At 40.3% G+C, this 25291-nt stretch overlaps 1 protein-coding gene and 1 non-coding gene across 3 annotated transcripts in view; both read right to left on the reverse strand.

Moving 5' to 3' along the window:
• The window catches only part of LSAMP (limbic system associated membrane protein), a 634880-nt gene that overhangs the window by 370173 nt on the left and 239416 nt on the right, over positions 1–25291 (reverse strand). The gene's annotated exons all lie outside the window — the stretch shown is intronic.
• Positions 17970–18042, reverse strand: TRNAK-UUU (transfer RNA lysine (anticodon UUU)). Its single transcript has one exon. It is a non-coding gene; the product is annotated as a tRNA-Lys (tRNA).

A 25291-nucleotide genomic window follows, 5' to 3' on the forward strand; every position in this document is an offset into this window, starting at 1 on the left:
ATGGACTGTAAACTGCCAGGCTCCTCTCCAGGCAAGAATTCCAGAGTGGGTTGCTATTCCCTTCTCCAGGGGATCTTCCTGACCCAGGGATCAAAGCAGCAACTCTTACATCTCTTGCATTGGCAGGTGGGTCTTTATTACTAGAGGCACCTGGGTAGCCCAAGTACAAGACCCAGAACTTTTTCTCAAGTAGATGCAGTCTAGTGGGCAGACATAGGCTTGGCCAGCTTTATTATAAGATGATGCATGCTCTTGTTTTAATATATATATATAGATGGATAAATAGAAGTATAGCTATATTTTTGTATGTATTTACCCATCTCTAACTGCTTATGAAGTAATTAATTCTTCCTAGAGAATTACAGGAAGATAGCATTGAAACTAGGACATGAAAAATAAATTAAATTTCACCATCAGAAAAAGGAGGAGGTTATTATACAAATAGGAACACTGTGAAAAATGGCATGGAGATAACAGACAAAAATGACTTATGCAGGTGAGCATAAGCCATCTGGTATGGGTGAAATGCAAGTCAGGAATGAAAGAATGAGAAAAGATGATGCTGAAAAGGTAAGAGTGGGGAATAAAATGTTTAAAAAACTGCATAGACTTCCTTTGTAAGCATTTCCATGAGACTAAATTCAGGGAGATAAGATGGGAATTCATTACTATTCATAGTGAGATTTGATGACAATCGTGGCTGTGGGCTAAAAAGGAAAAAAAAAAAAAAAAGACATGATATTTCTCTGGGAGATAAAGGCTCCAAATGTTAGGGACCAATGTGTTATGCAGTTTAAAGCAGAAAAATGAGAACCTCAAAATGCCTCCACAGTTTCAAGTTTTAGTGGCTCACTGAAAGAGTATTATCAAATTGGACTGGGTACTCTGGCCAAAAGGACGCTATATGGGCAGGGGTAATGTTCAGATGTGCTATTTAGAGAAGTTTCCACCAAGATGTTCGAAATCCGGGTGGAAATTTCTCTTAGAAAATCAAGGCTTACTAGAAATTACTGTTGAGATGTATGCTAGTGAGTCATCCATGCTTTTCCAGGGTTAAAGCCATAGGAAGTCTGGAGCTGAGTGGGAAGAGCGCTGAGCAGGGAATCTTGGGAAACATTTACTTTTAGAGATACATGGTTAACTCGTTCTTTAAAACTTCAAACTCAACTCAATTGCCACTTCTTTCAAGATGCCTTCCTTGATGCTCAATCCCACAGGTTGTATGTCCTTTCTCTCTGCCTCCAATCACACCCCATTTGCACTACCATGACACAGAACTTGCTATATTATGTTAATTCATTTGCATTTACTGTATCCCCATAGACATAAAGCTGGGACTGTGTCTTCACGATGTTGTAGTCTCAGAACATACTACAATTCTCAGCATAGGGTAGAAATGCAATGCATGTCTACTAGAATAAATGAATAAAGAAATCACTGAATGAACATACAGAATGAAGAACAGTGAGAAAGAGAATTAACAGAAAGATGAGCTGCAGGCAAGTCAGTTTCAAGAAGGCTAATAGGGTGCAATGGTGTAGAACAATCAAGGAGAGTGAGATCAGGAAAAGGACTTGATCTACCTAGGCCAGTAATATTCTGGATATTTGGATTTTGGATATCCAATAATATATTAGATGTTTGTTTTCTTTTTTAAGAAAATTATTTCAGGGAGCAGGGATCAGAATTCCATTTTTTGAGGGGTGTATGGAAGGGAGGAAGTGGTTCCAGCAACCACTGACTCTTCTCAGAGAAATCTGGAGAACTAAGGGAAAGTGAGATGTTGATGGTGGGTGACAGGGATTATACTTTTAGAAGGAGGAATTGGAAAAAGATAAAGATTCCCATGTGAGGGATACTGAGAAGTTGTGTATAAGGAACTAGAAGTGAGGGATATGGTAACAGAATAATCAAGAATAATGAGAAAGACATCTTTTATTTTTACTGTAGTTCACAATCTCACTTTCTGTCTCTGTCTCTCTCTCTCATACACACACACAGAGCTAAAGGCATAGTAGGTATTTTCTAACCATTTATTAGAATGAGAGGCTTAACACTTATTAAATGCCAGGTATTTATTATAAGAGTGAGTATCCTTTTCTCCTGATACTCACTCTGACATTTTGGGAAGCCTCAACCATGCTGCTGGGAGAAGGGGAATATTCAGTTATATACAGGGACTTCAGTAAAGGATATTATAAAAACTATCTCTGGGAAGCTGTAAGAGGGGGTTTTTCAGCCACGTGCTCAAGCTAAGCACAGCATTATCTGGGTATTGTTCCCCTAAGTACAGAAATGTGGAATGTGCTATCCCCAATTAAGAGTCTGATGCATCATATCTGGTTTCCTAATGACAGTGGATTTTTCTGAGGAAAATGATTGTGACACTCTCATCCATTGCACACTGTGGTTTATTGAAGACAAAGTCCAGGTTTCTGCCCTTGTTTCTCTGTAGCTGCAGGACAACCAGCTCCTGACCCCAAACAGAGGACGGAACCCCATTGGCTTCAAATGTTATTTGTCGTGAAATCACTTAGTCCCCTTTAAAATCTGCCAGAACACTTTATTCTATGGCCTTCTGAAGCAAATTCAACAGGTTAACTCTATATCTTGTGAAAAGTGTTCATCTGTTCTAAATTTACCACCTGCTAATGCTGTGGAGTGACCCTTTGTTCTACTGTGAAGCAACTGAAGAAAAGAAAGTCAGTAGCACAGATCAGGTGAAGAATAATGCTGCTGTGTTTTCCCTTGTCTTGTTTCTCTTCTATTTGTAGGTAAATAAGCATCCAAGCTCCTGTCTATAAAATTCAGTCCAAGCTCCCACCACCTTGTCAAACTCTTCAAGGGAAACATTATTGCCTTAATTGCTTAAACCCAATTTGCATAATATGGAGTTCTGACAGCCACAAAACAGGGATGCAAAAAGGAGATTAACAAGTGAGGTGCACGCTCAGCCAAGCCTGTGCAGTTTGGAATCGAGAGCAGAGAAGAATGCATCGGATGGGTGGGTTGCCTGTTTCATCTACTCCCTGGCCCTCCCCGCTGCACCTCCTTCTCTCCATCCCACCTTTGGGTTTGTTTGTTTTTCATTTGCATGCATTGGCTCCTAGCTTGTGCCTAGACTGTTAATAGACGTTCCCAGCAGAGCCTCCTCAAGCCCTGGTAAAGCTCAAGCAGCACCAAACAGTGCAGTTTTAAAAGCAGGCTGGCCTCTTTACAGCAAGCTCATCCAAATAATCAAAATATTAACACTTCCTGGGAAGGCAGGGACTGTGTCTTTTCTCATTTTTTGTGTGTTAGTGTCTTTTCAGATGACTAAATTGCTTTCTCTTTGGAAGAGTCATGGATGGTCAACTCCTCTCTGTGGTTCCCATCAGGATGCTCCTCTGCATGCCCCCAGCCCCCACGGCAGAAGTCGGTCTGTGCCAATCTCTTCTCGGTGCACTTTGGGGGCTTCCTGTTGTCTACAGGCTAACAGACCCTTAAAATGGCTTCCAATCTAGATCCAGTCACTCTGCATTACTTTTGAAAAAGGAAAATGTTCCATCGACTAAGGCACATGCCCAGGAGATACAGCAATCAAATGCTGCTTTATTGCACCCATCTAACCAGCTGGAACTGCTAACACACCGTCAACACTGAGACTCCACCAATCTCCAGAGCTTTATCAGACCAAACTGAAGACTCATTTCTGACTAATGAAAAGTAGGGCTTATTTTAATCAAATGTGTAGACACCAATGGACTCATTCCAGGGTCCTAGATTTTCATTCTCAATTAGCATCACCTTGTCTCATTGGAAAAGACTCTGATGCTGGAAGGGATTGGGGGCTGGAGGAGAAGGGGACGACAGAGGATGAGATGGCTGGATGGCATCACTGACTCGATGGACGTGAGTTTGAGTGAACTCCGGGAGTTGGTGATGGACAGGGAGGCCTGGAGTGCTGCAATTCATGGGGTCACAAACAGTCGGACACGACTGAGCGACTGAACTGAACTGAACTGTCTCTTTGTATGCTCAGTTGTTCAGTTGTGTCTGGCTCTTTGAGACCCCATGAACTGTAGCCCACCAGGCTTCTATATCCATGGGATTCTCTAGGCAAGAATACTGGAGTGGGTTGCCATTTCCTTCTCCAGGGGATCTTCCCAATGCAGGAATCAAAGCCAGGTCTCTTGCACTGCAGGCAGATTCTTTACCTTCTGAGCCACCAAGGAAGTCCCCTCAATTAGCATAAACACCATGAATTCTCATCTTCCGTTACTTATAAACATTTTATATTTCCCTTCAGTGAACTTCTCAGTGACTCTCTTCACTGGTGTTGGCTAGCAAATCAAACTCACCTCCTTCCCTGAGGCCTTTGATTATTCCCTGTCTCAGAAGGTAAAGAATCTGCCTGCAATTCGGAAGCCCCAGGTTCTATCCCTGGGTCAGGAAGATCCCCTGGAGAAGGGAATGGCAACCCATTCCAGTATTCTTGCCTTGAGAATTCCATGGACAGAAGAGTCTGGTAGTCCGTGGGGTTGTAAAGACTCGGACACGACTGAGTGACTAACACTTTCAACACTAATACGTGGAATTCTGTGTTGGCCCTGGCCTCCATCTCTATATTATTGTACATATCACTTTAGCCAAGACTACCCTGGTCCCACCCATCCACATCCTTTTCTTGACCCATTTCTACCCATACTGAATACTAGTTCCAATGACTCCTGCTCCAGGATAGCCTTTCCTACACCCAAATAAACTCCCTGCTGCTGCTGCTGCTGCTGCTGCTAAGTCGCTTCAGTTGTGTCCGACTCTGTGCGACCCCATAGACGGCAGTTCACCAGGGCCCCCCCGTCCCGGAGATTCTCCAGGCAAGAACACTGGAGTGGGTTAAACTCCCTAATGTGCTGCTACTTTGGCTTCCTGCCCTGGAAGTCCTCATCTCTTTGCAAGTTAAGCATCCAAGCCCCAGTCACTGTATGCAAACATCACTAAAGTTACCTGAGGAGAAATATAGAAGTGTGTTTATTGTGGTGAAGTATACAAACACAATTGATTTTTGTATTCAACCATTTTTATATTTTATAGTTCTCATAGTATATAAATCCTCTTATTTTATGTAGACAATCATATTTTCTTCAAATAATAAAAGCTTTATTTCTCTTTCCAATCTTCATGCCTTTTATTCTCTTTTTTGCTTTCCTGTACAAATTATGAGGCTTTTAATGTGAAATTGGGTTATGAGGAATCTTCATCTCATTACTGGCTTTCAAGGCAGTGCTTCACCATTAAATTGTTTCCTATATTTTTAGTGATTTCCTTTATGAGGTTAAAAAGTTCCTTTTAATTCTAATTTATAAAATGTATTATGAATGTATATAAAATCGATCAATTTTTTCTCAGTTATTTTTATATAAATGCCTCTTTAAATTCTACTCTTTATAGAAGCATGTATACTTTTGTTTTTCCCCATATATATAGTTTTCCATTTTTTTTCATACATGTGGGATTATTTAAGGCAGTAAGCTTCAAACTGAGCTGTCTTCGGCATCCACTGTGGCTTCAGTGTGTGTATATGTTCTAATGAGTTTCAGGGGAGGGGACTTTAATTTTGGAGAACTAACAAGAGTTTAGTTGGAGTCCAAAGGAAAGCAAATGGGATCAATGAACTGATATTTAGTTCTTAGTCTAGAGTCTCAAACTGAACAGATAGATCTGGGGACTTGACTTTTGACTACTCACTTAACAGGAAATTATTTAGAAATAAATACTATGTATCTAGCTTCAGTGTCCCATGTTTTATGTGATGATGTTGATGGTGATCATTATCATCTGTAAACATAAATACATGGTTTACATCAGTAGTACAGAAAACTTCTAACAGTGAATGACTGAATGAAAAATCCAAGATAGATGATCAAAAAGCAATAATCAAGCTTATATTAAACTAGACTGACTTTAAACTCTGCCAACCCCAAAACATGGGGAAGCCAAGGGCTCTTAGAGTACTTAAAATAAATACTGAGAATCCGAGAAGAGGATAATGTGGGCTGATTCATTATTCACAGATTAAATATGGTAGTGGGCAGTGATGTGCTGACTTTATGTGTATGTGATTGAGTTCTTATTAGATGTTCCAGATTTGAGTCCTGGATTTACAAGAACTAGTCACTTTAGAAGTAATTTGGGGTCTGAATTTATCCTGAAAGAAGAGGTCCATATCTCTCTTTGTTTAATGAGGATTCTCCCATCTATCAGCCCTTATTTTCAGACATAAACAAAATGTGCAGATAAGGGTAGAGGGACCACAGCAGGAGACCTTGGTGTTACATGTTAAAGTTTGTGTCAGTATTCTGATTGTGCTTCCTCACATGTAATAGAAGACAGAAGTCAAGTTACAATTGGATTCTGTGATAAAGACTATGAAAAGAATGCCAAAGAAGCAGACTTTTACCCAATCCAGTGACGCAGGATTTTATTGCTTGACACAGTTTGTTGAGCAGCCATGAGGCAATTCACAGTCTAGTACTTCTGAGAAATAATGAACCGTGTGTGCTGTGATATCAAATAAATGGAAGTTGGAATTGAAAGAATGCTTATGATCAGTCAATCGGAAAGATGCACAAAGTTCAGTTTTAGGTGCAAAATGATTCAGGAGTGATGACAAAGTTACCTTTGAGCAAATTTTAAAGATGTGAAAGATGAAGGTTTTCTTTCCATTTATGGTAATACCATAATATTTCCTGATAAACATCAGAACAGAAGGAAAAGCCAATTTTAAACAGCATAGAGGAGGAAGTAATTGAGAAACTAATCCATCCAGACTGACAGTTTTTTAAGCATATTCACTATGCAATTTCACTTTTACCATTTACCCTATTAAGGCAGAGATTTAATTTAGAGAATTTTGTTTAGAGACAAAATAAAACTTCAAAGAAACTACAGAAGTAAAATTAACTTCAAAGACACCCTTCTGAGTTGATTAGATACAACAAATGTTTACTTAAGCATTTAATAACCATCTAACTAATGTTTAAAGCTTATAAAAGTCATGCAAACAGGCTTTGGAGTTGCAAGTTTCTGTAAGTGCTAGTTCCATTGAGCACTCTTCCCTTTTCATCAGTTGGATGGGTGCAACCGCAGGCAGATACACTGGGGAGGAGCACTTTGCAGAGAACCTGACTAATTTGTTCCTTTAAGCACCAAATACTGTTGCTTTCACGCGCAAATAATGAACCTGTGTGAAAATGTAAAGATTTCAAGTCTCATCAGTAAGCCAGGAGTACTATGAGAATTGTCAGTGTATCACTTTGCAATTTGTACATTTTAAACCGTGTACCTTGGGGTACACAGTTTAAACCATGCCACCTTGGGGCTTCCCAGATGACATAGTGGTAAAGAAGCCGCTGGCCAATATAGGAGATGTGGGTTCCAGTGTTCTTGCTTGGAGAATCCCATGGACAGAGGAGCCTGGCGGGCTACAGTCCATGGGGTTGCAAAGAGTCAGACATGGCTGAGCACACACAAACCCACAAACTATATTCACAGATTCTGAAGGTTCACTGTCTTTTGCCAATTCTCTTTTTAGAGGAACTATGGGACATTAATTTTAAAGCACAGAACCTCATGCTGAAAAAGGACAATGTTAAAATTACTGATAGATCTAAGACTGTAAATTTTAAACATGAACTTATTACTAAACTCTTAATAGAATCAGTGGCAAATTATTATTCAGAACAGCCAAATGTACTGTTATAAAAAAGGTAAAAAATAAAGCAACAAACCCTCAAGTAAATAATTCTGAGAGGTTGTTGTTTTTCAGTCACTCAGTCATGTCGGATTCTTTGTGACCCCATGAACTACGGCACACCAGGCTTCCCTGTCCTTCACTGTCTCCCGGGGTTTCCTCAAACTCATGTCCATTGAGTCAGTGATGCCATCCAACCATCTCATCCTCTGCTCCCTCCTTCTCCTTTTGCCCTCAATCTTTCCAAGCATCAGGGGCTTTTCCAATTCTGAGGGGTGACCCTCATCAGTTGTGGGATGTTCTTCAAGATCTATTCTCCCTTTCATTGGCAATGGAATATAAGTTGGTCCCTGGCCACTCAAGGAAGTCTCTGTTCCCTAGTCTTCCTTATAGTCAGTGCAACCATGAGACTAAATTCTGGTTAAGGCAATGTGAGTGAAGGTGATACATGCCACTTCCAAGTTTGCACTTTAAATTATTGATCATGCACTGCTTTGCACCTTGCCAAGAGCCTACTGTTGCAAGAAGGTGAGAAAAGGAAATGTTTCCTGGGCCAGACACAAAAGCCATTTATTAAACATGCAAAACCACCCTCATCAAGATGGCCTGCTTCTGAGCTGTCACCCAAGAGAGGAATGACTTTCTCTTACATTTCCGCCACTGTCTTTTGTTTGTTTGCTTGTTGATCTTTTTCCCTAGTACATTTGCTACAGATTCTTAGCCTAAACCCTAACCAATTCAGGTACCAACCAACTAGAGAGGTGAGTTTAATTTGAGGACACTTTGAGCTGACTTTGAGGGAGATACAGGTGTAGATTGTCCAGGAGTTAGTATGGATGTGCAATGATACATCAGTCAGGAGAAACCATAGTAGGTGGGGACAACTGAATGGATTAAAGCAAAAATAATTCACTATGAAAGTGAAAAAAAGCAACTGAGATGTCCTTCAGTTGCTGAAAGGATAATTAACTGGAGTACATCTAGACAATGGAATATCATTTGACACTAATGGGAAATGAGCTATGAAGTCATGAAAAGACATGGAATAACCTTAAATGCGCATTACTAAGTGAAAGAAACCAATGTGAAAAGGCTATATACTATATGAATCCAACTATATAATAATCCGGAAAAATAAGAAGCCTCCAACGTTACAAAGATGGGGAGAAGATCATGGATACCAGGGCTGGCGGAGGAGAATGGATAAGAAAATTATAGAGGAAAGTTAAGGTACTCTTATGGCAGAAAGCAAAGAAGAACTGAAGAGCCTCTTGATGAAAGTGAAAGAGAAAAGTGAAAAAGTTGGCTTTAAGATCAAGGCATCTGGTCCCATCACTTCATGGCAAATAGATGGGGAGACAGTGGAAATACTAACAGACTTTATTTTCTTGGGATCCAAAATCAAATGGTGACTGCAGCCATGAAATTAAAAGACACTTCTTGCTCCTTGGAAGAAAAGCTATGACCAACCTAGACAGCATATTAAAAAGTAGACATCACTTTGCCAACAAAGGTCCATCTAGTCAAAGCTATGGTTTTTCCAGTGGTCATGTATGGATGCAAGAGTTGGACTATAAAGAAAGCTGAGCGCTGAAGAATTGATGCTTTTGAACTGTGGTGTTGGAGAAGATTCTTGAGAGTCCCTTGGACTGCAAGGAGATCCAACCAGTCCATCTTAACGGAAATCAGTCCTGAATATTCATTGGAAGGACTGATGCTAAAGCTGACACTCCAATGCTTTGGCCACCTGATGTGAAGAACTGACTCATTTGAAAAGACCCTGATGCTGGAAAAGAATGAAGGCAGGAGAAGGGGATGACAGAGGATGAGATGGTTGGATGGCATCACCGACACAATGGACATGAATTCGAGTAAATTCTGAGAGTTGGCGATGGACAGGGAGGCGTGGCATGGTGCAGTCCATGGGGTCACAAAGAGTCAGACACGACTAAGCAACTGAACTGAACTGAAGGCAGCAAAAATAGTTTGTATAGTATAATAATGGATACATGTCACTACACGTTTGTCTAAACTAATAGAAAATATACCAAGAATGAACCTTAAGGTAAACTATGGACTTTGGGTGATTATGTATCAAGGTAGGCTCATCAACTGTAACAAAAGTGCCACTCTAGTAGAGGATGTTGATAATGGGGAAGCCATTCATGTGTTGGGACAGGAGGTACTTGGGAAATCTCTGTGCCTCTCAATTTTGCTGTCAACTTAAAACTGTTCTAGGAAAGTCTTGAAAAGCTCCAATGTTAGTCAGTAATTTTTATATGTAAAATCCACCTCAATAAATCTGTTTATAAAAACAAACAAAAAGTGTAAAAGAAAGAAAATGGTGAATAACAAGATTCATATATGGAAGAATCACAATCATTTAGCATTGCAGATAATCCAAGAGGTCATGCAGTCTATTTGCCTTCTCTATAACTGAATACATCCTACAGAATGTGAAGTACGTTTTCAGGCACTCGCTTCTGCTACAGGAAAGTCACTGTCTCACAAAGGTGTGCATCACTTTTTATAGCGATCAAACATGAGTGATTTCTTCCTTAGATGGATCTGAAATCCAACTAACCCTTGTCTCCCGTCAGTGGTTTAACTATTATTCTTGCAAGTGACAAAAAGAAAAAAAAAAGTTTACTCCTCCTACTATGTAACATTCCTTTAACTCTTAGTTTGTCCTGTTTTCCTTTAGTCTTTCTGTTTTCAAATGAACTCCCTCAGGGTTTTTAACTTGGCTCTTAACCTCTCATGACATCCAGGCCCACTGCCATCGGGGTCACCCTGTAATGAGTTTTCTTCAGTTTGTTGATGTTCCTTAAATGTGCCCAGAATTCAATGTGCTACTCTAGGTATACCCTGATGAGGACAGGGAAGAAAAGCGACATTCACTGCCCCTGTTTTGGGCACTGTACATCTTGTAATAGGGCACATGATCAAATTATCTTTTTCTTATTTTTTTTCTGATAGCCCTGCTTTATTATCTGAAACCAATTACTCTTCCATTTTTTTCTGAGATGGCATGAACGTGGGAGAATCTAGAAGCAGGGAAACAAAAGATTTGTGTAATAATCTAATGATGAGATGATATACAAGAGACACGAGACATTGTTTAGAGAAAAAAATAATAGGCATAGTAATGAATTAGCTGTGAAGAGTAAAAAAAAAAAAAAAAAAAAAAGAGGGAGGAGGCAACCACACTGAAATAACTATTAGTTTAAAGCAAGAGATTTAGGAAGGAGGAGTTTGGGAAGGAGCTATTAGAAAGAAGTGAAGAAAGGGCTTCATTGATGGCTCAGTGGTAAATAATTCACCTGTCAATGCAGGAAACGTGGGTTCAAGCCCTGACTCAGGAAGACCCCACATGTCATAGTGGAACAACTAAGCCTGTGCACCACAGCTATTGAGCCTGTGCTCTAGAGCCCGGCAGCCGCAACTGCTGAAGCCTGCCCCTGAGAGCCCATTTGTTGTAGAAAAAGAAACCATTGCAGTGAGAAGCCTGGGCACCGCAACTAGAAAGTAGCCCCCACGTGCTGCAACTAGAGAAAAGCTCACACAGCAATGAAGACCCAGCCCAGACAAAAATAAGTAAATAAATTTTAAAAATTAATTTAAAAAGGAAAGAGGTGAAGAAGATTCTTTCAGTTCTGCTGAAAAGTTCACAGCTAGCTTCGCTTTTCATGATGGAGAAAGGAGGAAAATAAGCTACTTTGGAAATAGATCTTGTTCGGATGCAAAATGGGACAGGGAGAGGAACGCTTGCTCTTATGTACAACAGCACATGGAACCACGACGGGAGAAGAACAGATGGTTTGGTGGTTAAGATAAGCACTTAAAGTGAGGCTGTTCTTATCCTAAACTTATTCCAAACACCCAAGTTTCTTGAATCTGCAATATGACATTGGAAATATCACAATCAGGAAGCTTTCAGACGAGATTTCTGGCACTTCCTGAGGCAGTTGTATTCTCCAAGGACTGTTTTAATTAAGGCTCAGGAGATGAGTTCTCACTGCTGGTGGCTGTTGTGGTTTGAGCCCACACCTTCACCAAACAGATAAATTCATGCAGGTAATTGTGCCAAAACCCTTTACAATCAAGTCCCCGAGATTTATGGCTGTTTTTATCACCAAGCCTGTAAAGCTCCAGGAATTGTGCTTGAAAAAGCAAGGGCTTATCCTCTATGAAGTAAAGAAACTAAAGAAAGCATTTATGTTACAGAAGACTGACTAGTAGTACACAATAAAGTACTTTTAGCTTCAATGCCAGCTCTTTTAGTAATGGATGACTTTGGGCAAGTTATTTGATCTTCTGAACTCTAGTTTTATGATTTGTTCATAAATGCATGCATTCTTGCACTCATTACTTCCAAATTAATTAAGTGCCTACTATGTTCTGCACAGATACTTACATAGTCTCTGCTCCAAGGAGTTTATATCTAGTGGGAAGAAGCCCAGTGGATTTCAGTTTTCTAGTCATTTGCTTTAAAATGATACCACGTACAAAGCACTATGCTAAACATTTTATACAGTATTTGCTTATTTTGCACAAAAATTTTATGAGGATATTTGTACCTCCAATTACAAATGGGGCAACTGAGAATTAAAAAGTTTAAATAATTCACCCAGTTAATGATTTAAATCAAGTATTTCTAATCCTGGTGCTTTTGTTCCCAACCTCCATACCACACTACTCATATCTGCCCACGTGCTGCTAAGGGGGATGGGAGAGGACCATGGGAAACCCTAAGGGGTTCCCACCACAGGCCATAACCCAAAGGATAGTAAAATATTTAGTTCACAGGGTTTAAAGGGGCTTTTATTTCCACAGAGGTTCAGGTGAAAGGACAGCACAATTTTAAAACGGACACAAAGCAGGTCAAGTCTTAAAATCAATCAGCATGTGAAGACGCTACCGAACAATCTGCCTATGCAAGAAAGAATAGTGGGTGTGGGACCTTTGGTCATGGTGCTCAGGAGTGCGAGGCAAGTGTGGGGAGTTGGGGAGGGGAGAGAGGAGAAGAGTGGGATCCATCCTTCCATATAGTCACCTTCCAAGAGCAAGAGGGCCATGAGATGGTGGAAAAAGCAGACTTATAGACTAGATTTAAAACTAATGCAGACTAATGATGCAATCCATCCCAGGAGGAAATAACACGGACCACAGTCAACATATTACCTATGGAATGCAATGGATCTTAAAAGGGTTTATCTGATGAACTTTGTTTTAGAAAGTATAAAAAGAGTGGGTTTCTCCTGGTTATTTGTCACCAGAACATACTCACAGTTTCACTAATTTAAAATGCTTCTTGCCACCACTGCATCTCCCTTATCCCACTGTGTTCCCCACCTGCCAACAGTTTGACACAGATTTGATGAATTTGCTTCCCAATTTTACAGCACTGAGGTCTTCTCTGTACCCAGCAGTACTGCGTGGAGTTCACTGATAATCTCCCGCGACCAGGTGCTTCTCTTTTAAATGGGCTGCCTCTCTCCCCATTCTGCTTTCATTTTTAGTACCGTGTAATCAGTCTTCAGCTTTTTAACTTGACTCTGAGTGGGCTCAAATTTTTTATTGGTAACAGCTTATGCTTCTGCCCTTGAGCCCTAGTAGCAAAAGAACTACATACATTTTAATAAAGTATCTTGCCATTCTGCCCTGTCATTTGCATACCTCTGTGTGCATGGGTATGCACATATATGTGCAAACAAATACATATTGTGTGTAATACACACACACACACACACACACACACACACACGATTGTTCCAAAAGGAACAAAGAACCAGAGGAGGAGGTGCAATGACAAGAGATGAAAGAAATTGAGGTTGGAACAGAAGCTAAATATGGGGAAAACGTATAATAGAGGATAATTTGTCAGTCACTAAAAAAGAGAGTACTGTGACTTAGGGACATTTTGTGCTACCAAGCATTAGAAGAGGTGGACAGTTCAAGATGCCAGTTTCTTATTCCTATCATTTCTCAGAATTTGTTGTGATGTGGAGCAGTGATTATGGGTTCACAGGCATCATAACTTTAGGAGTTTTCAGGATTTCTATTTCTCAAAATGGAACTGAGGAATGAGATAAGGGATGTGGGGCCCACATAGCTGCTACCAGAATCAAGCACCAGGGATTGGAAACAATTCTGACCTGAGCAGGATGACCAGCCATTCTGTAGTCAAAAGAGTATTCAGTGGGATGCAGAAAGCATGGTTCCAGCCCTGACCCTGAGACAAAGAAATGGGAAAATGACAAAAACAATCGAAACATTTTTTTTCTAATACTGAAATTACCAGTTTATACACACACACACACACACACACACACACACACACACACACACTTCTTCATTTCATTTTAAGGTACTATCCTATAGAAAAAATGCAGTTCAGTTCAGTTCAGTCGCTCAGTTGTGTCCAACTCTTTGCACCCCATGAACCGCATCCCACTTCATAAACAAGAAAATAGAGACTCATCAAGTTAAATAACTGGTCCGAGTTAACAAATCTGATAAACTAACAGAGGCAGGCTTCGTACTAAGAACCTCAGGATTTCTGATTGTAGCCCTCTTTGCTTTCCCTTCTCACCTCCTAACTAACCAGGGAGGTCACACAGCCATGCCAGCTGTCTTGAGCCTCCAGGGATTTGCTGGTAAAATTAGATAACTCGTCTAGATCAGTAGTTTCCAAATGTGCATACATATGGGTACATACATGTGTGCCTATATGCTTGAGAGAGGCAGAGCCTTTCTGAACACAAAACCTTACAGAGTTTGCTGGATGTTACAGACACTGGCTGAGCCGTGTTGATTAAAGACTGGTGTCTCACTATCTCCATCCTCACGGTGACCCTCAAGAGATGCCAAGGAATACACAAGTTTTTAGAGAATAGCTTGAAAACCTCTGTGTAACATTCTTTGAACAAGTGTATGTGTGTGTGTGTGTGCACACGCGTGTGTGCATGCATGCATGCATGTGTGTGGTCGGGGGGCGGTGGTAAACCCAGTGACATGGTCTTTTTCTATTGTTCATCTTCGAAAGACTTTTTGATCACAGTTTCAGAGTGTGGGAATTCATATGAAAGATACTTATTAAGCATCTATTAAGAGCAGAGCCTTAAAAGCCAGTTTCACCTCTGTACTTGGAATTGGCTGCTGCTTCTCTTCCCAGAAGACAGTCCCATAAAGATGAGGTTGTGCAAATCCACTGCTCTGGGTTCTAGCTCCAGCTCCAACACTAAGCTCCATGGTTTCTGGAATGTCACCACTCTCTGAATGTGGCTCCTCATTTATAAAATGAGGGTGATCTCTAGGACCTCTTGCAGCTTTAACATTCTATGATATTATGCCAATTTTATGACTTCAAAAAAACAATTAGATACTTTTTTTATTTCCACAGCACTACATCCTATGGGCTGACAGTTGCCTGCCATGGATGAAATTACTTTTTAATAACTACGTATTTGGTGCTCATTTTAAATTTTTAAAGTATCCCCTTCAGGGCATAAACACATTTCTATATCTAGCTATTAAACTGTGAGGGAGGAAAAGGCTTAAACTCATAATTTTGCATTCTAATTTTGTAGGTTGGACTTTCAGTCTGGGTGTGAAGTCTGGGCAGTAAGAGCTACATTTGAGAGCTGTGCTCCTTGAGCAGAGCACAAAGGGGCTTGGGGACAAGAAGAGGAAGAAAGGCGATGTGCCCCACTTATAGAAACTAGGGGTGGGCTCTGAGGAGGAATTTAACATCGTCCTTACCTCGGCTCTTTTTTCTCATGTTTCACCATCTCACCCATTTTCTAAACAGATCTCTGTAATTTTTCCACACCAAAAAATCCTCTTTTAAAAATATAAGAATTACACAAAGGGTAAAGTATTCTTTAGTATAATAGACACAATGCATGTAAACTAAAGGAACTATTAACCTAGATTCATTTTAAAATGTTTAACAGGGTAACAAATACTGGAGAGGCTGACAGTAAAAGGTACTCACATAATTTTGTCACATTGTAAAACGTATAAAGCTTTGGATAAGGAACTGAGATTCCAAAATCAGAAATACATTCCTGACAATACTAGCCAAGAAAGTCTCATCACCAAATATTTATTAAGCACTTGCTTTATACCAAAACTATTTAAATTGGTTTAAAAAATTGAAATTTATCTATAGTAATAAAAAATTAGAACCAGTATAAACATCCAAATATAGGAGATTGATCTAGTATGGCTTATTAATTCATTCAAATATTATAAAGCCACTAAATCTTAAAATACATAAGCTGTTTAACATTAAAACATGGTGGAGGTTTAGTCACTAAGTCCTGTCTGACTCTTGCAACCCCATGGACTGTAGCCCACCAGGCTGCTCTGTCCATAGGATTTCCCAGGCAAGAGTACTGGAGTGGGTTGCCACTTCCTTCCCCAGGGGATCTTCCCAATCCAGCGATCAAACCCACTTCTGCTGCATTTCAGGCAGATTCTTTACCGACTGAGCCACCAGGGAAGCCGTATGTTTAGGCTATTATGTTAAATAGAAAAGCAAATCAGAAAATGGTTTGTATATTATCTCAAACTATGTAAAATATCATTCATATATTTGAAAGAATATGAAATTTGAAATTTGAAAGAAATATGAAAAAGTGAAATGAGTTTTCATTAAAGTGATGATATTGTGTGTGATCCTTTTGAAGATGGTGTTAAATGACGATATTAGAGTACCTTTGTCCAGCAACAAAAAGGGGCTGCATTCCCTAATGACACCTTGTGTGAATGTGATAGCATTTAGCTACAGGAGAGACTTCTTAAGGTTCATGGTGATTCCAGTTTCACAATGTGGCCGCCTGAGGTCTGACCATTCGTGCTGCCAACTACATAGAAGATTATATAACCTTTTGTAAACTTTCACAGCTCTAATTCTTTCTCGAGGGGAATACTGGAAAGTGGCTCCTTTGCAGATTTCATAAATTTTCATTTTTCAACTCCCCCCCTCAGTCTCTTTTAATGAATTTTCTTAAAAAAAAAAAATCCTTCTGGAAGTTTCATGCTGTAGTACTACCTGTAGGTATGATTCCCCATGTGAGGATGTCAAATTTAATTAGATTTTGCTCTCTGTTACTTAATGACTCAACTAGGCTCACAAGTCCAAGATCATAACCTCCCTACTAGGCTGCCAAGTTAGCTATTTCAAGGAACCACTATTTATGGTACCCAATCATAATTATTTTAAACCATGCCCAGAAAATAATAAAACTAGTAAAACTCTCTTAATTATATCCTTCTTCTGTGGATAATCAAGCATTTCACAAGATTTCTTCACTCAGTCTCACATATAACACAGGCAAGAAACTTCTAAGGGCTTCTTTAACAAAAAAAGACTCATCCTTAATTACCTCCTTTTCCTATAAGAAATTTTCAGTGCACTGAGCAGATTCCAATGATATCTGACAAAAGCATAAGGAATCCAGAACTAGATAAAATAAATATTTTTTTCTTAAGGCAAACAAAGAGGATATATTTTTCTGGGTCCAAAAATGTTCTGTTCTTCTGAAAACCTTTGGAGCCTGTTCACTTTCTAGGTCTTCATTGATCACTTTGGTCTATAAAGTGCCAATAAACATGTAATGAGTAAACAACATATAACAAAAATGTTGAGATCTGAGGAAAAGCCTTATCAACTCTACGGAAGTCAAAAGGCACACAGGAAAAGGCAGCCTCATATCCTTCCTGAGGGTCTCACGCCATCAGCCCATCTGGCTTGAAGCAACACTGATCAGATAATGATGCTCTGTGAGAGTGCTGCCAGCCCTAGAATGAACTCCTGAGTGATTCCCTGTCTTTTTTTGTTCGCCATTGTCATTCAGCTCCTGGGACAGCATATCTTGCCTATAGTAAGTGCTTAGTATCAATCCATACTTGTTAAATAAATGAATCTACACTGCTTTTGATTTACTGATCAGAAACAAATTTTCCCCACTGTAACTGAAACTGTGCAATAAATGGACTTTGATAGTAATTTGAACAAAGAAAGTGAAAGTCGCTCAGTCATGTCCAACTCTTTGCAACCCCATGGACTATACAGTCCATGGAATTCTCCAGGCCAGAACACTGCAGTGGGTAACCGTTCCCTTCTCCCGAGGATCTTCTTGACCCAGGGATCAAACCGGGGTCTCCTGCATTACAGGAAGATTCTTTACCAGCTGAGCTAGCAGGAAAGCCCCAAATGAGACCTTGTCACCTGAACAGGGACTTGAACCCTAGGTACTCAGATTAAAAATCTGATGCTCTACCAAATGAGCTATCCAGGCTCCCTAAGCCAGCTGTAAAGAGTATTTTGGGGAAATTTGTGATAGAAATGACACCTCTGCAGCTTCTCTTGCATTGCTCTTCACAAAAGTAGAACTCTTTCATCTTTCTGGCCTCAATTTAACCACTTCTTGGGCTTCCGTGGTGGCTCAGAGGTTAAAGCGTCTGCCTGCAATGCGGGAGACCTGGGCTCGATCCCTGGGTTGGGAAGATCCCCTGGAGAAGGAAATGGCAACCCACTCCAATGTTCTTGCCTGGAGAATCCCATGGACGGAGAAGCCTGGTGGGCTACAGTCCACGGGGTCGCAAAGAGTCAGACACGACTTAGTGACTTCACTCCACTCACTCACTCTGGAGTGGTCTGACCAGATCACCCAATCTAAAGACCTATCCCTCCAGGCATAATTTCACTATAGCATTAATCAGAATATGCATTTATATAGTGCTTTGGGGTAAACAGTTACTTCCCTCTCTTGTCTCCAAGTTGCATGTCCATTTTCTTCATCACCATAAATTAGCACAGTACCAGATTCATATCAGATGCTTAAATGAGTGCATATAACATATATTCAAAGTCCATTTTTACATCATTTAAATTGCGTCTGAAAATACATTTTTAGACTCAAGCTTGTCTCTTAGAACAGAATTTTCCCTTCTCTTCAACGTCTCCATTTTCCTTTTCATATTAGTCACTCAGTCGTGTCCTACTCTTTGCGATTCTATAGACTGTAACCCACCAGGCTCCTCTGTCCATGGGATTTTCTAGACAAGAATACTAGAGTGTGTTGCAATTTCCTTCTCTCGGGATCTTTCCGACCCAGGGATCGAAACTGGGTCTCTTGCATTGCAGCCATATCCTTTATCATCTGAGCCACCAGGGAAGGCTTTTCCTCTCCTCTCTCTCCTCTTATTTCTATTATCATTTCACTACCCTCCTTCTTCTTCTAGTCTCTCTTCCCTGCCACCATATTTATGAATTTTATGAATGACAGCTCACACATGGAAGATATGTTCCCACTTACTGTCTATTAGGTAATGAGCAACAAAAATGAGAGATGACTCATATTTTAAAGGGTCATAACTTTCAATCACATAATTTTGCCAAGCATTCCAACAGCTGTGATTTTAAAAGTCATCAAAATTCAGTCATGCTGGTACTGCTTCAAAATAGACTGAAGATAAAGCCTTCTACTAACTCATATTAACCATATACAAAGATGTATCTAATTAAACACATGCTATATATTTGTACATAGGGAGCACAAGCTGTTTTTGTTTTGTTTGGAAAAACTAGTCTAAGCCAGACATAAAATGCAAAATATAGATGTGCAAGGTAAGTAAACTGTGTTAGTCATTCAGTTGTGTCCAACTTTCTGTGAGCACACATACTGGGTGGGGCCTGCCAGGTTTCTCTAGCCATAGAATTCTCCAGGCAAGGATACTGGAATGGACTGTCATTCCCTTCCCCAGCAGATTTTCCTGAACCAGGGATCAAACTCAGGTCTCCTGCACAACAGGCAGATTCTTTACCATCTAAGTCACCAGAGAAGACCAAGGTAAGCCAAGTTCAGTTCAGTCACTCAGTTGTGTCCAATTCTTTGCAATCTAATGGATTGCAGCACGCCAGGCTTCTCTGTCCATCAACAACTTCCTGAGCTTGCTCAAACTCATGTCCATTGAACCGGTGATACCATCCAACCATCTCATTCTCTGTCGTCCCCTTCTCCTCCTGCCTTCAATCATGCCCAGCATCAGGGTCTCTTCCAATGAGTCAGTTCTTTGCATCAGTTGGCCAAAGTATTGGAGCTACAGCTTCAACATCAGTCCTTCCAATGAATATTCAGGATTGATTTCCTTTAGGATTGATCTCCTTGCAGTCCAAGAGACTCTCAAGAGTCTTTTCCAACCCTACAGTTCTAAAGCACCAATTCTTTGGTGCTCAGCTTTCCATATAGTCCAAATCTCACATCCACACATGACTACTGGAAAAAACCATAGCGTTGACTAGACAGACCTTTGTGGGCAATGTAATGTCTCTGATTTTTAATATGCTGTCTAGGTTGGTCATAGCTCTTCTTCCAAGCAGCAACGGTCTTTTAATTTCATGGTTTCTGTCATCATCTGCAGTGATTTTGGAGCCCAAGAAAATAAAGTCTGTTACTGTTTTCATGTTGCCTGATCTATTTGCCATAATGTGATGGGACCAGATGCCATGATCTTAGTTTTCTGAATGCTGAGTTTTAAGCTAACTTTTTGACTCTCCTCTTTTACTTTCATCAAGAGACTCTTTAGTTGCTCTTTGCTTTTTGCCATAAAGTTGGTGTCATCTGCATATTTGAGGTTATTGATATTTCTGCTGGTAATCTTGATTCCAGCTTGAGCTTCATCCAGCCCAGGATTTTGCATGATGCACTCTGCAGTTAAGTTAAATAAGCAAGGTGACATTATAAAGCCTTGATGTACTCCTTTCCCAATTTGGAACCAGTTCATTGTTCCATGTCCAGTTCTAACTGTTGCTTCTTGACCTGCATACAGATTTCTCAGGAGGCAGGTCAGTGGTCTGGTATTCCCATCTCTTTAAGAATTTTCCACAGTTCCTTGTGATCCACACAGTCAAAGGCTTTGGTGTAGTCAATTCAGCAGAAGTTTTTCTAGAACTTTTTTCTTTTTCTATGATCCAAAGGATGTTGGCAATTTGATCTCTGGTTCTTCTGCCTTTACTAAATCCAGTTTCATCATATGGAAGTTCACAGTTGATGAACCATTGAAGCCTCGCTTGGAGAATTTTGAGGATTACTTTCCTAGTGTATGAGATCAGTGCAATTGTGCAGTAGTTTGAGCATTCTTTGGCATTGCCTTTCTTTGGGACTGGAATGAAAACTGATTTTTTCCAGTCCTGTAGCCACTTCTGAGTTTTCCAAATTTGCTGGCATATTGAGTGCAGCACTTTCACAGCATCATCTTTTAGGGTTTGAAATAACTCAGCTGAAATTTCATCACTTCCATAGCTTTGTTCGTAGTGATGCTTCCCTAAGGCCCACTTGACTTCACATTCCAGGATGTCTGGCTCTAAGTAAGTGATCACACCATCGTGATTATCTGGGTCGTGAAGATCTTTTTTATACAGTTCTTCTGTGTATTCTTGCCACTTCTTAATATCTTTGCTTCTGTTAGGTCCATACCATTTCTGTCCTTTATTGTGCCCATCTTTTCATGAAATGTTCCCTTCAGTTCAGTCACTCAGTCATGTCCGACTCTTTGCGACCCCATGAATCGCAGCACATCAGGCCTCCCTGTCCATCACCAACTCCCGGAGTTTACCCAAACTTATGTCCATCCATATATGACTACTGGAAAAACCATAGCCTTGACTAGACAGACCTTTGTTGGAAAAATAATGTCTCTGCTTTTTAATATGCTGTGTAGCTTGGTCATAACTTTCCTTCCAAGGAGTAAGCGTCTTTTAATTTCATGGCTGAAATCACCATCTGCAGTGATTTTGGAGCTCAAAAGATAAAGTCTGACACTGTTTCCACTGTTTCCCCATCTATTTCCCATGAAGTGATGGGACCAGATGTCATGATCTTAGTTTTCTGAATGTTGAGCTTTAAGAAAACTATTTCACTCTCCTCTTTCACTGTCATCAAGAGGCTTTTTATTTCCTCTTCACTTTCTGCCATAAGGGTGGTGTCATCTGCATATCTGAGGTTATTGAGATTTCTCCCAGCAATCTTGATTCCAGCTTGTGGTTCTTCCAGCCCAGTGTTTCTCATGATGTACTCTGCTGCTGCTGCTAAGTCACTTCAGTCATGTCGACTCTGTGCAACCCCATAGATGGCAGCCCACCAGGCTCCCCCATCCCTGGGATTCTCCAGGCAAGAATGCCGGAGTGGGTTGCCATTTCCTTCTCCAATGCATGAAAGTGAAAAGTGAAAGTGAAGTCGCTCAGTCGTGTCCGACTCCTAGTGACCCCATGGACTACAGCCCACCAGGCTCCTCTGTCCATGTGATTTTCCAGGCAAGAGTACTGGAGTGGGGTGCCATTGCCTTCTGCATATAAGTTAAACAAGCAGGGCGACAATATGCAGCCTTGACGTACTCCTTGTCCTATTTGGAACCAGTCTCTTGTTCCATGTCCAGTTCTAACTGTTGCTTCCTGACCTGCATATAGGTTCACTGGTTTCTCTAATTTTCTTGAAGAGATCTCTTGTCTTTCCCATTCTATTGTTTTTTTCTTTGCACCGATCACTGAGGAAGGCTTTCTTACCTCTCCTTGCTCTTCTTTGGAACTCTGCATTCAGATGGGCATAGTTTTCTTTTCTCCTTTGCCTTTAGCTTCTCTTCTTTTCTCAGCTATTTGTAAGGCCTCTTCAGACAACCATTTTGCCTTTTTTTTTTTCTTTTTGGTGATGGTCTTGGTCACTGCCTCCTGTACAATATCATGAACCTCCATCCATAGTTCTTCAGGAACTCTGTCTATCAGATCTAATCCCTTGAATCTATTTGTCACTTTCACTGCATAATTGTAAGGGATTTGATTTAGGTCACATCTGAATGGTCTAGTGATTTTCCCTACTTTCTTCAATTTAAGTCTGAATTTTGCAATAAGGCATTTTTGATTGGAGCCACAGTCAGCTCTTGGTCTTGTTTTTGCTGATTTATAGGGCTTCTCCATCTTCGGCTGCAAAGAATATAATCAATCTGATTTCAGTATTGACCATCTGGTGATGTCCATTTGTAGAGTTGTATCTTGTGTTGTTGGAAGAGGGCGCTTGCTATTCCAGTGCATTCTCTCAACAAAACTCTGTTAGGCTTTGCCCTGCTTCATTTTGTACTCCAAGGCCAAACTTGCCTGTTACTCCAGGTATCTCTTGACTTCCTACTTTTGCAATCCATTTCCCTATAATGAAAAGGGCATCTTTTTTGGTGTTAGTTTTATTAAGTCTTGTAGGTCATCATAGAACTGCTCAACTTCAGCTTCTTTGGATTAGTGGTTGGGGCACAGACATGCCTTACTGTGATACTGAATGGTTTGCCTTGGAAACAAACTGAGATCATTCTGTCATTTTTGTGACTGCACCTAAGTATTGCATTTCAGAGTCTTTCAATGACTATGAGGGCTACCCCATTTCTTCTTCAAAGGGATGCTTGCCACAGTAGTAGATATCATGGTCATCTGAATTAAATTTGCCCATCCCAGTCCATTTTATTTCACTGTTTCCTAAAATGTTGATGTTCACTCTTGCCATCTCCTGTTTGACCACTTCCAATTTACCTCGATTCATGGACCTAACATTCCAGATTCCTATGCAATATTGTTCTTGACAGCATCCGACACTACTTCCATCACCAGTCACAACTACAACTGGGTGTTATTTTCACTTTGGCTCCATCTCTTTATTTTTCTGCAGTTATTTCTCCACTCTTCTCCAGTAGCACATTGGGCACCTACCAATCTGAGGAGTTCATCTTTCAGTGTCATATATTTTTGCCTTTACATACTGTTCAGAGAATTTTCATACTGTTCAGCGAGTTTTCATACTCTTCAGAGAATTCTGACAAAATGTGCTCCACTGGAGAAGGAAATTGCAAACCACTTCTTGCCTTGAGAACCCCATGAACAAGGTAAGCCAAGCCTGCCTTCAAAAGGAAGAAAACATTATTCCTGATGGTTTCTCTAAAATTCATTTGTTTGCTTTTTTAATCCTTTTTATTTTAAGTGAGCCATAGTTTTTACCACACTCATCAAAACTCTTCTTGAAGATGGTGCAAAGTATCAGAGAAGACATCCCTTCATAAAGCCTCCTGTGACAATTGTTCAATTGCTAAACTGTGTCCTATGTTGTGACCCCATGAACTGCAGCACACCAGGCTTCCATGTCCTTCCCTGTCTCCCAGAGTTTGCTCAAATTCATGTCCACTGAGCTGGTAATGCCATCCAACCATCTCATTCTCTGTTGCCCCCTTCTTCTTCTGCCCTCAGTCTTTCCCAGCATTAGAGTCTTTTTCAATAGGTCAGGTCTTCATATCAGGTGGCCAAAGTATTGGAGCTTCAACATCAGCATCAGTCCTTCCAATGAATATTCAGCATTGATTTACTTTAGTATTGACTGATTTGAAAGGGTCTCTCAAGTGTCTTCTCCAGCACCACAATTTGAAAGCATCAAATCACTGGTGCTCAGTCTTCTTTAAGGTCCAACTCTCACAGCTGGACACGAATACTGGAAAAACCATAGCTTTGACCGTACAGACCTCTGTCAGCAAAGTGATGTCTCTGCTCTTTAGTACTCTGTCTAGGTTGGTCACAGCTTTTCTTCCAAGAAGCAAGCATCTTTTAATTTCATGGCTGCAGTCAATGTCTGCAGTGATTTTGGAGCCCAAGAACATAAAATCTGCCACTTTTTTCACTTTTCCCTCATCTATTTGCCATGGAGTGTTGCGACTGTATGACATGATCTTCATTTTTAGAATTTTGAGTTTTAAGCTAGCTTTTGCACACTCCTCTTTCACCCTCATCAAGAGACTCTCTCATTCCTCTTCGCTTTCTGCCATTAGAGTGGATTATCTGCATATCTGAGTTTGTTGATATTTTTCCTGACAGTCTTGATTCCAGCCTGTGATTCATCCAGCCCATCATTTTGCATGAGGTACTCTGCATATAAGTTAAATAAGCGGGTGACAATATACAGCCTTGATGTACTCCCTTCCCAATTTTGAACCAATCTGTTTTTCCATGTCCAGTTCTAACTGTTCTTCTGGACCTACATACAGCTTTCTCAGGAGACAGCTAAGGTGGTCTGATACTCCTAGCTCTTTAAGAATTTTCCACATTTTGTTGTGTTCCACACAGTCAAAGGTTTTAGCATAGTCAATGAAGCAGATGTTTTTCTGGAATTCCTTTGCTTTCTCTATGATCCTGTGACAGAACGTGATTATAAATCAATGTTGTTAAGGTTAAACAATATATTAATCATTCTTAAAGGATACATAACTGTGAAAGAGGAAACATACCCAAATGCAGAACCTCACCTTTAGCATCAGTAGAATAGTTACAACTCAATCTCTGCAATTAAGACAGACCGAGCTTTGATTTCAGGTTTCACCTTTATTGATCATGTCACTTTAGACAAAGCACTGGACTCTCTGAGTCTCACCTTTCTTATATGTAAAATAAAGGTATAATAATATCTACTAAATATGGTGATTAAATGGGCCTGAAAAATAATGTGTAATACAGTAGTAGGTGCATGG

Source organism: Bos indicus, chromosome 1 (genome assembly GCF_029378745.1).
Source record: "Bos indicus isolate NIAB-ARS_2022 breed Sahiwal x Tharparkar chromosome 1, NIAB-ARS_B.indTharparkar_mat_pri_1.0, whole genome shotgun sequence".
Classification (NCBI taxonomy): domain Eukaryota; kingdom Metazoa; phylum Chordata; class Mammalia; order Artiodactyla; family Bovidae; genus Bos; species Bos indicus.